We start from the raw sequence: 11,995 nt of genomic DNA on the forward strand, positions 1-11,995 counted from the left end.
GAGCCATCACCCCGCCCCCCCCGCCCCCCCCCCCCCCCCCCCCCCCCACTGGCCCCTGGAGATTATACAGACCCAATCAGGTGGGGTGAAATAATCTTGTAATCAGTTGCTTTAATTGATCAATTAGATGTAGAGTTAATACCAAAACCAGCATCCCTGCTGAAAAAACCCAGCATAGGACATAGAAGATGGTTATGCTGGTGACCAGCAGGCTCTAGCATGACCAAGGTGATCTACCAGCATCGTCGTCACATTACCAGCTTCGCTAACCTGATTAACCAGCACAAGTTTCTAAATTATCAGCTTATTGCCACCATAAACCAGCATTGCCCAGCTTTGACCAGCAATAAACCTGCATTGGCCACCTTGGAACTTTTTTCAGTATGGAATTCCTTCTGGCTCTTAAAACCTGCAATAAATAAATAAATAAAAATCTGCTAAAATGTGAGTTATTGGAAATTCACCTTCCAAGTATGCTATGTGCAGGGAGAGAGAAGCAGATCAGTCACCTACATGTTGGACCAGAGAGAATGTTTTGTGATCACATTTATCTTTTTCAAATATTGAATTGTCTCGGAATATTAGGCTACTGCAAACAGAAATTATGTCATGGCACGTGCACATGCTTCATGCCAAACTTTTTTGAGACATGTATTTGAGAATGATTGATACAGCATTACAAGAACTTGTGTTGGACATTGTTCTTTTTTCACCTTGTCAATTTGTTTTTACAAATGATTCTGCTTAATGTTTAGGCTGAAACTGGATCATGCTATACTTTTTTGCAGCTTTAAATGAAAAGCAGTTGACGAGCTATAACTTAAGTAATTCATCATCAAAATGAAATTGTCATTAAGGAGTTGTCTCCGTATTAATTAATTTTTTTGTGGATGTGGAATTTTTAAAAGGGGTTATTTACACGAATTATACAACCTATTCAAGTAATGCACCATCAGAAAAGAGCACGTGAATTAAATTTGTAATTTCATGGAGACACAGAGCACTAAAATCAAATCAAACATTTGTCACAGTACACTTTACAGTGCACCCTTGCCTGAGAGCAAGCCTAGAGTATGGGTGTCAATGGAGAACACCCAGGATGGCAGACAGGATGAAACCTTGGGAGAACCCAGACTCCTCTGATTGGCTGAGTGTGTGGGTTTTAATTACTAACACGGCCAATCGGTCGATGTTTAAATTATTTTCCACACGGGGGAAATTAAAGGATAAACTGATTAATGTATAAAAGTGCTGACCATGCGCTCATAACTTAAGCAAAGCCCTATAAAGTGTTTAAGACCAAATTTCCAGATGCTATCTAAACTGCAGACAGAGTGATGAGCCTTGATGGGTGTAATGGTTGGTTCTTGCCTCTAAACTTTAAAATAAACGTTCTCTGTAACTCACTACCTCGTTTTCCTGACACTCAGTTTAACGGCTCTAAAATGACAGTGGCATCGCAGGAGATGGAGGTTGTAAGTTCATGTGGTACGTGATTGTTTTGAAGGCATTTCTCTCTGGTCTCCATGGATTCAGTGCAGACTTTAATGTGCATAACATTTCAGATATCATCTCTAGCCACATGTGACGTGTTGGGTACTCTAGCAGGATTTATTTATTCCACAATACCTTTTCATACATTGTATACACCATATAAAAGCTGTATTTGGACGCAAGCATCCAGTTAAAAAGAACACATTCTGATCTGTGCGTTATGATTTGAAACATCATTGCAGTAGACAATCAAAGCAAGAGGACCCTTGAAACATGTATGTTGGTGTATGTTCAGCTACTTTTCACATTGACTAAGTTGGCTCAGTTATGATTACAGGCCACATTTACCTACCTCTGGAAGGAGCCTGTTTTTCATTATATTTGCATGTGTTGGTAAAGAACATTCACATGCTGAATCAACTTCAGAATCAACAAGGAGTTCCACAAAAAGACTGCTCTTGTAAAACGTGAGTAAAATGAAAGAAAGGAAAATACCTTGAAAGTGATAAGAGGCTATATAATAAAGAGGGACATGTACTGTACAGCTCAACTGTGAATTTGGGAGCCACTTTGGCCATTTTTATTAATCTGGGTAGAATGGGGGGTTTTTTTTGAACAGCATAGATTTTTTTTTTCATTAAGTTGTCCAATGTAACAGAATTTTACCAAGAAGAAATAAAAATGTGCTTTTGAAACCTTGTGTTGGTTTCTAGTTATTTGCAGAATTTTAATGTCTCACTTTAAATATTCTTCATAAGCTGAAATATACAAGGCACTGTTGATGCTGAAGAGTTATTATTATTATTATTATTATGGTGTTTTCAAAATGTCTTTGCTTTGCATACACAAATGTCATGTGTCAAGCTATAAGTCACTCTGCATAGGAGCATCTACGATATGATTGTAATGTAATGTATACACAGCTGACATCAGAAACAGGCTTACTGTCTGTCAAAAAATGTAGAATATTACTCCTGAGAGGTTGGGTCAGTAAACATGCGCTGACAGCTGAGATGTCAGGTTTCTCTGGATCAGTGCTAAATGGCAATAATGCAATGTGGTGACAACACTCATGACAAGAACACAGTATGTTCCTTGATACATACCAATGCCTACCAGCACCTTCGCTGCACATATCAGTGTTAATGTACTGTGCCGAACCAAACTTATTCCACTGTATTACTTCAAAGCAGAGAGCTCCTGTGATTCGAGGGAGCTGTTTGTGTGTACGAACGACAAAACCACATTCTCCGGTTCATAGAAACTCACACGAGCACTCCATGTGTGTCTGCACAGTGTTCACACCAGCATCGTACATATACAAATACTGCGCTACAGGGGGTTTCTACAGTACCTGAACCCCATGAGGAAGGCAGAGTAATGGGCTTAAAACCCAGGTTATACTCTTTTTTGGCTAAACATTCACAAGAGCATAAATAGCTTATTTAAGATGGCTGAAATCGAATGCTACTTGGAAGCCCACCTTATTCATACTTAAAAGATTCTACTGCTTTGAAACCCTTAGACTACAACAATATGTCAAAATGAATTTCCAGACTTGTAACTGAGTCCACTGGATGAGGTCTTTTTTTAGCAAATGCTGCTCATCTACTTGTTTGAAAGCTGGCTGAAAATTATTGGTACCTCCCATTTCACTGCTTAACCACTTTGTAGTCTCTGCTCTACATACTTATATTATATTATATTATATTATATTATATTATATTATATTATATTATATTATATTATATTATATTATATTATGCAGTTTTCATGTACATGTAATAAGAGCTTCAATATGATTTAGAAAATGACCACAAACCATAAATTTGCCCTTCAGTGTGTTGCTTTTTTAAAAATGAGTAAAAAATAAATCTTGCAGAATTATATTTCCTTTGGGTCGTAGGCACCCCCCATCCCGTCACCCTCCTCCTCTACCCCAGCGCCACTGGGAGGCTCTGCTCACCAGGGTCAGGCTGTGGGTGAGGGGGGGCCTTGTGGGAGGGTGGAGGGGGGCTGGGATGTGGCGGGCAGTAGCTTCAGGCATGGGGAAGAAGAAAGAAAGCAGAGTTTATATTTATCTCGACAATCGGAGCATGCGAAGAGGTCCACACTCCATGTCAGAATACATAAACTCACAGGCTAAGCAGGAAGCTCACACTGGGGACCTGGAGGCTGAGATACACACGTGTACAAGGCAGAGCAGAGTGAGGGGGGGCAGAAAGAGAGAAAGTGAGAGAAAGACTGGAACAGAGAGCGCAAGAGAGATGTAACGGGTGCAGCTTGGCTGGTTCGTTACAGAGAGACAGAGCACCACACTCCTGAGCAGCAAATGTTCAAATGTTCAGCGGTGTGAAATCAACTCTTATGGAGTGTTTTTACCTGTAATGGAGTATGTGTGGTCCATATTGAACGCATTAAAAACTATGTTGGGGCCGAGGCAAGGGAGGGGGCATAAATCCTAAATCCTGATGAGAAGGGCATGAGAGCAAGCACTGAAGGACGGGTGAATTGACTGTGAGAGGTTTAAACACCCCAAACTTTCCTGTGGACCCCATTCTTACATATCATGCTCATTTCTGTGGTTTCACTGATCTTGCTCCCTTTCCTTTTACCGGTCATCTTACTGATGACATATAATGACATTTTTCTGTTTATTATTCATACCAGTTGCATATAGACTGAGTCCCTCTCTTCCCCCCAGCCCAACCCCTACAGGCTTAGCCAACATTTGACACATACATTTTGTGCATCACGGTACACTTCTCTCACAGTAATATGCATTCACAGTGCAGTGTGTTCATATGGAGAAGCATACAACCGTAAAGGAAAAAAGGAGCACTGCATTTAGTTTAATCCGTATGTCATCACGTATGTTTTGCACAAATGCCTTATGGCTTTCCCAAATCCTGAAGACGGGCAGAAAATCTGGGTAAAAGTGCAGTGCAGCACTCCTTGAGCTTCTGGGCTTCAGAAAGGGACATACATTTGGCAGGATAATATGATATTTATGAGACTTATAAGGCATTTAAAGAGTTAGCACATGACCCACTCAAAAGGCATTACAGATGAATTTTCTCAAGATCTCAAACCAAGTATGCAGTGTACATTGGTCCACCCATGTTTAACCAAATTGTCATTGATTTGTCATGAAGGAGACATAGTGCAAGAAGAGAGATGGGGGGGTGGGGTGGGGTGGGTGTGGCCTCTCAGTAAGGGTATCCAGGCTGCGGAGAGAAAGAGATGGGCCCTGGGAGCATCTCACTTTACACAAAGGAAAACAGCATCGCTGTCGATACCGTTAATACATCAACCCACCTGTTGGATCAGAACCAAGTCGTCCTATTGGACACCGGTCTACATTCAGAGCCTCCTTTCTCTCCATCTCTCTCCTTCTCTCTTGTCCAGGCTCTATGGGCTTGCTCACACTGTTCTGGTAACCAGAACCACAGATAAAAGCTAACCATCGATATTGAGTTATTAGGTTTGGGGGATTGTTTAGTTGCTCAATGGGATGCGAGAGGGTGGAAAAAGAGGGTCCGGACGAGACACTGTTATATGTGTATGTCAATGCGTAATCTGAGTCTCTCTTTCACATTAATGGACTCTTTCACTTTCTCCGCACTCAATCCATCCATTATTGGAGCTATTCTTTCAGTAGCCAGTCCCCAGAGTGATGTGAATTTAGTTACCCTCTCTGAATGGGGAGAGCTCTTCTTATGGATGTGTGCCTCGTCTTCTAGAGCCACTACCGAACCTCCCCCCCCCCCCCCCCCCCCCACCACACACATACACATACCTTGTGCTGTTGAAGGAAATGTTCTGTTCTCACAGGCCTAGAGAGGGCAGGTATAGAAGATGCACTGTACAGGTTGCATGGCGCGTTGTTTTCAAGTGCCTCTTAGCGCCGGCAGTATGCTGGGGCCACATTGTTTGCCAGAGTTGCTGAGTGCATTTGATTTCCTGTCTAGATCTTAGGAAAGGTGTTCCATCTCTAATGCTGATGGGTGTGCTGATTTTCTTCGTCATCTCAACACTTTATTGATCAGTTAAAACAGTTCATTACACATCACACACACCAGGCTTCTTGGGTGTATATTGACTGCTGATTTTAAAGTGAAAACATGAACAAGCAGTCTCTGTAGCTCTCTACAATCAGTGTTAAGGATCACTTCTCTGTGCCATACAGTGCCCTGGATATACATATGATACAAGCAAGAACAAATGCGAATAAATTCTATAATGTCTAAGGTACCTCGTTCCTGATTCTTGGGGACCACACTCCTGTGGATTAGACTCCAACATGATTTACACCCCAAAATGCCCTCCTTGCCCCCTTACCCCGTACCTGCATGTGGCCCTTGGCACGACATGTTACTGACGTCACCTCAGGGGTGGAGCTCTGACCGGGGCGGGGGGGTGGGGGGTGGGGGGGGGAGGGGAATACGGGGTGAGGTGAATAAAGCTTTCAGCTTTGGGTTACATATAATCTCAGCATGGGAACCTGAGATTGCCTGTGATACGCAAACAAGACAAAGAGAACACTTGTGAATTAGCAGTCTGGATTTGCCAGGCTATTCTACCTGATGGCATGGATAAGTATCCCCGTGTGATTGACACTGTTCACAAGCTTGGTATGAAAGCAAGAAGACAGCACCCAACAAAGGTCAGTTAAAAGTAAATACTTCTGCCATCATGAATCCTTCTTTATCCTGAAATGTATTGCATGCCCAGCACATTTGCTTCAAAAAATTGTGGTATAGTTCCAGTCCTACCAGACAGAAAATTTGCTGACTCAAAGACGGGTATAGCACACCTAATATTCAGTACACCCTACAATAAGTGGTCATTTTTTGAGACAATCATTAACAGAAAATGATAGCAAACAGTGTTACTATTGCACCAGGCTCCCCCACTTATACCTGTGGTCCTCCTGAATTTTTTCTCAACACTGTTTGACTATTTTTCTCTCTGGGGATTTTTTTTACCTTGCTTGTTGGCTTTTTGGGAATTCAAACCCGATTTTTGCCAAATTTTCCATTTTGTTTCCTTTGTAACGTGACAATGTCTCTACATAAAGCACAGTTCAAATCAAATTTAATTGAACTGAGTACAAGGTGTCCACAGACAGACTTCCTTAAGGTCAGGTTCAGGGAGGGGAATCACTTCTGCTGGGATGTACCATAGGGGGAGTGTGAATTTTAGTGAATAAGGCTGCATCCCCGGTCAGAATCAAGCGTGAGGCTGGTGATTCAGGAAGCTGAAGCAGACGACCATGCCGAGACAGAGGCCCACAGTGGCCAGGATTCGGATTACATTTCCCCCACGCCACGGGTGATGTCACCTTCACAGAAAACAAATGAGTGCAAATGGGCCTCTTCACTGCCGCTCTGAGACAGACGAGTCCCCCTCCTCACATCCCTGTGGAACACGAAGACCCTCAGAACTGAGAGTTTCATTTTCAGCTCCCCCAACTCTCTCTCAACCCCCCCCACCTCCCCCTTCTCTGTCTCATAGAGTTCCTCCAGGACCATGCAGCTGTTCCCAGTTTTGAGTCTTCTGTCATTATGCTACTGAGCATCATGAATACTGAGACATTTTCTCTAATGAATCAAGCACATGCACACACACACACACATATATACACACACACACATGTACACACACACACACACAGATACACATGCACACACACACGCACCCATACACTCACAAACACACACACACACACACACATACATGCAGACACATACACACACAGGCACAGACACATACACACGAATACACACACAAATGTGTACACACACATGCACACACACAGATACACATGCACACACACATGCACCCATATACACACATGTATCCAAGATACAATCCACATGTGAACACAATGTTGTATGTGTGCAGTGTAAGATAAACACAAAAATAATGAGAGAATTTGCAAAGTTGTTTTGTACTTTTGAACTGTTCTAACACACCCACTACCTTATCCTGTACTGATGTCATTCTGGATTTTCTCAGCAAAATACAGCAAAGTAATAAAACAATCCCAAAAGGAATCTAATCTCCAAACAGAGAATTTTGCTTACAAAGGCTGAGTTTCCTCCAGACTGATTTTAGCTTCAAGCTTATACATTAACAATCAGATTAGCAAAGCAACTGACATGATGTTCTTATACCTTGTGGAAAATGGTACACTATATACACACCAAGACATTTCTGGAAATTAAAACCTAGAACCAAATAAAAAATCACGGCAGGCAGACTTACACTGCGTGTGTAAATGCCAGAAAAGCAAGGAATCAAATAATGAAGAAGGCATGACGCGTTAAATTTTAACCCTCCTGTTCTGTTCATTTTTCAGGTACAGCAAAAATGTTCCCGGGTCAATGTGACTCGGTGCATGTTTAAACATCCAAAAGTTGTCAGAAACCAAAAAATCCTAATAAACATTGTTTGGGTACCTAAATACTAACAATTCCATCAAAATTTAGTGCAATGGTGTTATTCATCTCTCACAGATCATGGTTTCATTAGGATAATTCACTCATTTTTCATAAAAAATACATGTTCAAACTCTTTTTTATGTGTATATTGGAAAACCTAGATATAAAATACACTAGTTTTATATAACATTTAATTTTAAATTTGTTTTACATGGGGTGATGTTGCTAAATACAGATGAGACACCTCTTCTGTTCAGGGTCAAATTGACCCGTTCACTTAAAATCAAGCCAAATGAGTCATAAGGATTTTTATTGAAAGTAATCTTTATTTATGCAATGTTTAGAATGTTTAGAACCAGAAATTAACAAAAATGAACAAGAGATGAGCAATATGAATGAGGCGTGTGTGTGTGTGTGCGTGTGTATCTGTGTATCTACACAGCACATGAGGGACAAGTCGTCACGGTATGCTTTGTGCAAATGAATTTTGCACGTCGCACATGTCGTGCTCATCTTGGCGTCATGCAAACCTGGCACCTTTTCCACTTCCTTCTTCCCCCAGCAGCAACCTAGAAAGATGAGGGAGATGATTACTATGTCTTTTTGCTGATCCCGATCCCCTGACACGCACACATGCATGCGAGCGCACACACACACACACACACACACTTACTTACCTCAGGCACTGGTGTACTAGGTGCAGCCCTCTCCTGGATCTCTCTCACTGTGGCTGCAGTGGCTGGGGTCCTTGTGCTGCTTCCGTTGTATATGCGGTACCACGAGTGCCTTCCCCAGCTTCTCGTGGAAGATGCGCCTCTTGTACAGCTTTGACACATTCCACTCAGGAAAAATCTCCGTCCAGATGATGAACGCATTGTAGGCCGATACATCAATTATGTTATAAAAAATGTCTAAAGGCCAGCGCACAGTCATTCGCTTGGTGCTGTAGGACCCCGTTACTTTTTCCAAGTTGTTCCAACCCCCCTTCGGTGGCATTGTAATCTAGGATCATGCTTGGTTTCTGGTCCTCTCTGGTGCTGATTTCGGCATTTTTATGGAGAGTGCTCATGAGACACTAGGGCTGTGGTGTCTGTGAAGACGAACTTGGACAATTGAAGGGCCTTATACTTGATCACCAACAGTTCGGCATATCTGCACTTTCTCGCACTTTACAGGTGAGGTAGGGATAATGGATAATAAGGAGAAAGAGTGTTTGTATGTATGTGTGTATTTGTGTGTGTTAGATTGGGGTGAAATGTGTGTGTGTGTGTGTGTGTGTGTATTGGCATGTATTACTATCTTTGTGAGAACCAAATGTCCCCACAAGGATAGAAGGATGAGGAAAATTACGCAAGGTGGGGACCTTTTGCTGGTCCCCACAAGTTCAAGAGGCTGTTTTAGGGTTAGGACTTAGGGTTAGGCATGTATTGGTTGGGGTTAGGGTTAGGGTTAGAGGTTACGGAATGAATGTAAGTCAATGGGAAGTCCTCACAAGTATAGCAATACAAACATGTATGTGTGTGTCTGTATGTGCGTGTGTGCATGCGGGTGTGTGTGTGTGTGTGATTGGGGTGAAATATGGTGGGAGGGAGTAGGAAATACCTTATGTCTCACATCTGCAAAGAAAGAAATGGTCTAGATTTGACACTTCTGACCCCTTTTAGCCTCCACTTTCACTGTCGGGTCAAATGGACCCAAACAGTATCTCTGTGATATAAACATGCAGGGGGGGTTTGCAAATACATGAAATGAACCATTTTCATTTCAAATGTTGATTACACTAATTAAGGCCAGTAGAAGACGTTTCATACTGAAAAAATACTTTTAAGTATTTTTCCTAGATTTTCAAACTTTAAAAAGGGTCAATTTGACCCGCAACATAACAGGAGGGTAAGGCAAAAACAACAAATGTTTCAGCATTTGCTTTCTTCGGTATAAATTTATTTTATAATCTTCGGATTATCATTTACACTGAAGAAAGCTAATGCTAATGTTTGTTGTTTTCGTCTCAATGCTTCAAGTGTGTTTAAGGAATCTTTTGGGGTGCAAAGCCTTCTTTATTCTTGGATATTAATACCTGCAATTATGCTGGTCTCAATAGAGTTCCCTACTTTAATTTCATATAATATTAGGAACTTTTTTCTTGTTCATTCTTATCAAAATTCCATAGGCAGAGGATGTTCTCTAATCTAGTCTTTGATCATTACTCTATGGTTTCACTAATTAATGGCATTCAAATGTAGACAAGGCAATGCAAAGTTGTATTGTGAACTATATTATCTAATTTCTATATTCAGTTGAATATTTATAAATGTAAATTCATGTATTCAAGAGTTAATTGGATAGTACATCAGAACCATTTTACTTTCAACCGATAAGAAAACAATTAAAATTATGTGCATGTTATTTTTGCCTGTAACTGTATCCCTCTGGCCTTTATTTATTAATTAATGTATTTATTCATTCCTTTAATTGCACGAATTATCCTTGCAAGTGCAGTCATCCAAACCACAAGGACGAAAATAGAAAATAAATAAAATAAACAGAAAAAGTGGATTAAACAGACGTGAATAATCATGAATACTTTTGGAATGAATTTAAACCATAGCCCAGACCATCTCCCTCGTGTACGAGTGTGTGTAATTAATGTGTCGCAATCAAATACCTAACGATAGGGGACCAGCAATCACGATGAACGATCCAGCAGTGGCAACGCCTGACAAACATTCTCAACTCTGCGAACCACTTTGGATAACAATGCCAGCGAAGCTATTAAAAAATAACTATAATTAGCTAAAGAAAAATAAATTCCACTGTACGTTTGCGTCAAATTCATTTCTGAAGCTTTAATGTATGTGTCATATAGTTATATAAAACTATGCAAACTATCTAATTCGTATCAATGGATTTGTATTACTGCACAAATATTTTGCGTAGAAATTGAGCATTCAAATCATATAGCATTATAAGTCTACAGAGAAATGTACCTTTGTTATTTCTAATACAGCTATCAGTTATCAACAGCTATCTAATCGAAAGTGACTTGCAAACCTGAGAACGCTTTCAGAGAATGGCACTGCTGGCCAGAAATTTACACTCTGATGACACCTACCGGTACGAACGAAAATATCAGCAGGTATAAGGTACCCAATCGTACTCTCCTAAAAAGCTTATTCAGCAAGAACATTGCATATTGATTGAATTATGCCCCACAGCCAAAAAAAAAAAAAAAAAAAAAAATGAACTGCTGAAAAAAGTCCAAGAAAAAGTTTAGATCTTCTGAACATCATCAGCATCTTACCTCAACAAGCAACCTTTTGTGTACCATGAAAGTCACTTTATTGCAGCCAGTAGCCCTATCCTATAAAGTTATCACACGGTCATTTTGAGTCAAGCAACGTGCTTCGTGGTACATTCAAGAAGGGGCGGGTAGGCCTACATAATATATCCCGTATACGTACTCTTGATCGCGCGGCAAATTGATAGACAAAGACTCTCCACTTGCGTTAAAAGTCTTCTGATAACGTGTCAAGTGCAGAGTACCAGACTGCGTTTTTCAATGGCATGGACGTTTAATTAAGACCCGAGACAGAAATTTTGGAGCCTAGTTCGGATTTCTACGAAAACCCAAAAGCTGATCTCATTGAAATGCACAGAATAATTTCCGGTCTACACCCCGGTACCCAGCCTTCTGTTTAACCCCCTTGTTCGTCAAGTAAGCGAGTCTACATGATTTTAAAAAATGTAGGTGTCACAGTCAAAAATAAACTTTTTGATTATCAGGTAGGCTATACAAAATAAACAATGTAGACTAGAATATGCCTGCAGGGGATAAGGACAACGTGGATAGTAGGCTACAGAAAATTGACCAGCGCACAGGAAACCTTTTGTGAACACAGAAATGGTTCAGGCAACTCCAGAATCGAACTGTAGCGAGTAATCTAGCGGATTATGTGCGCATTTCATTGTTATTTTGGATTTCAAATGAGACTTTATCTACACATAGATTTGCACATTTACATTCGCATCATTTGGCGACTCTCAAACCGTTCTTT

Source organism: Anguilla anguilla, chromosome 9, assembly GCF_013347855.1.
Source record: "Anguilla anguilla isolate fAngAng1 chromosome 9, fAngAng1.pri, whole genome shotgun sequence".
In the NCBI taxonomy this organism is placed as follows: domain Eukaryota; kingdom Metazoa; phylum Chordata; class Actinopteri; order Anguilliformes; family Anguillidae; genus Anguilla; species Anguilla anguilla.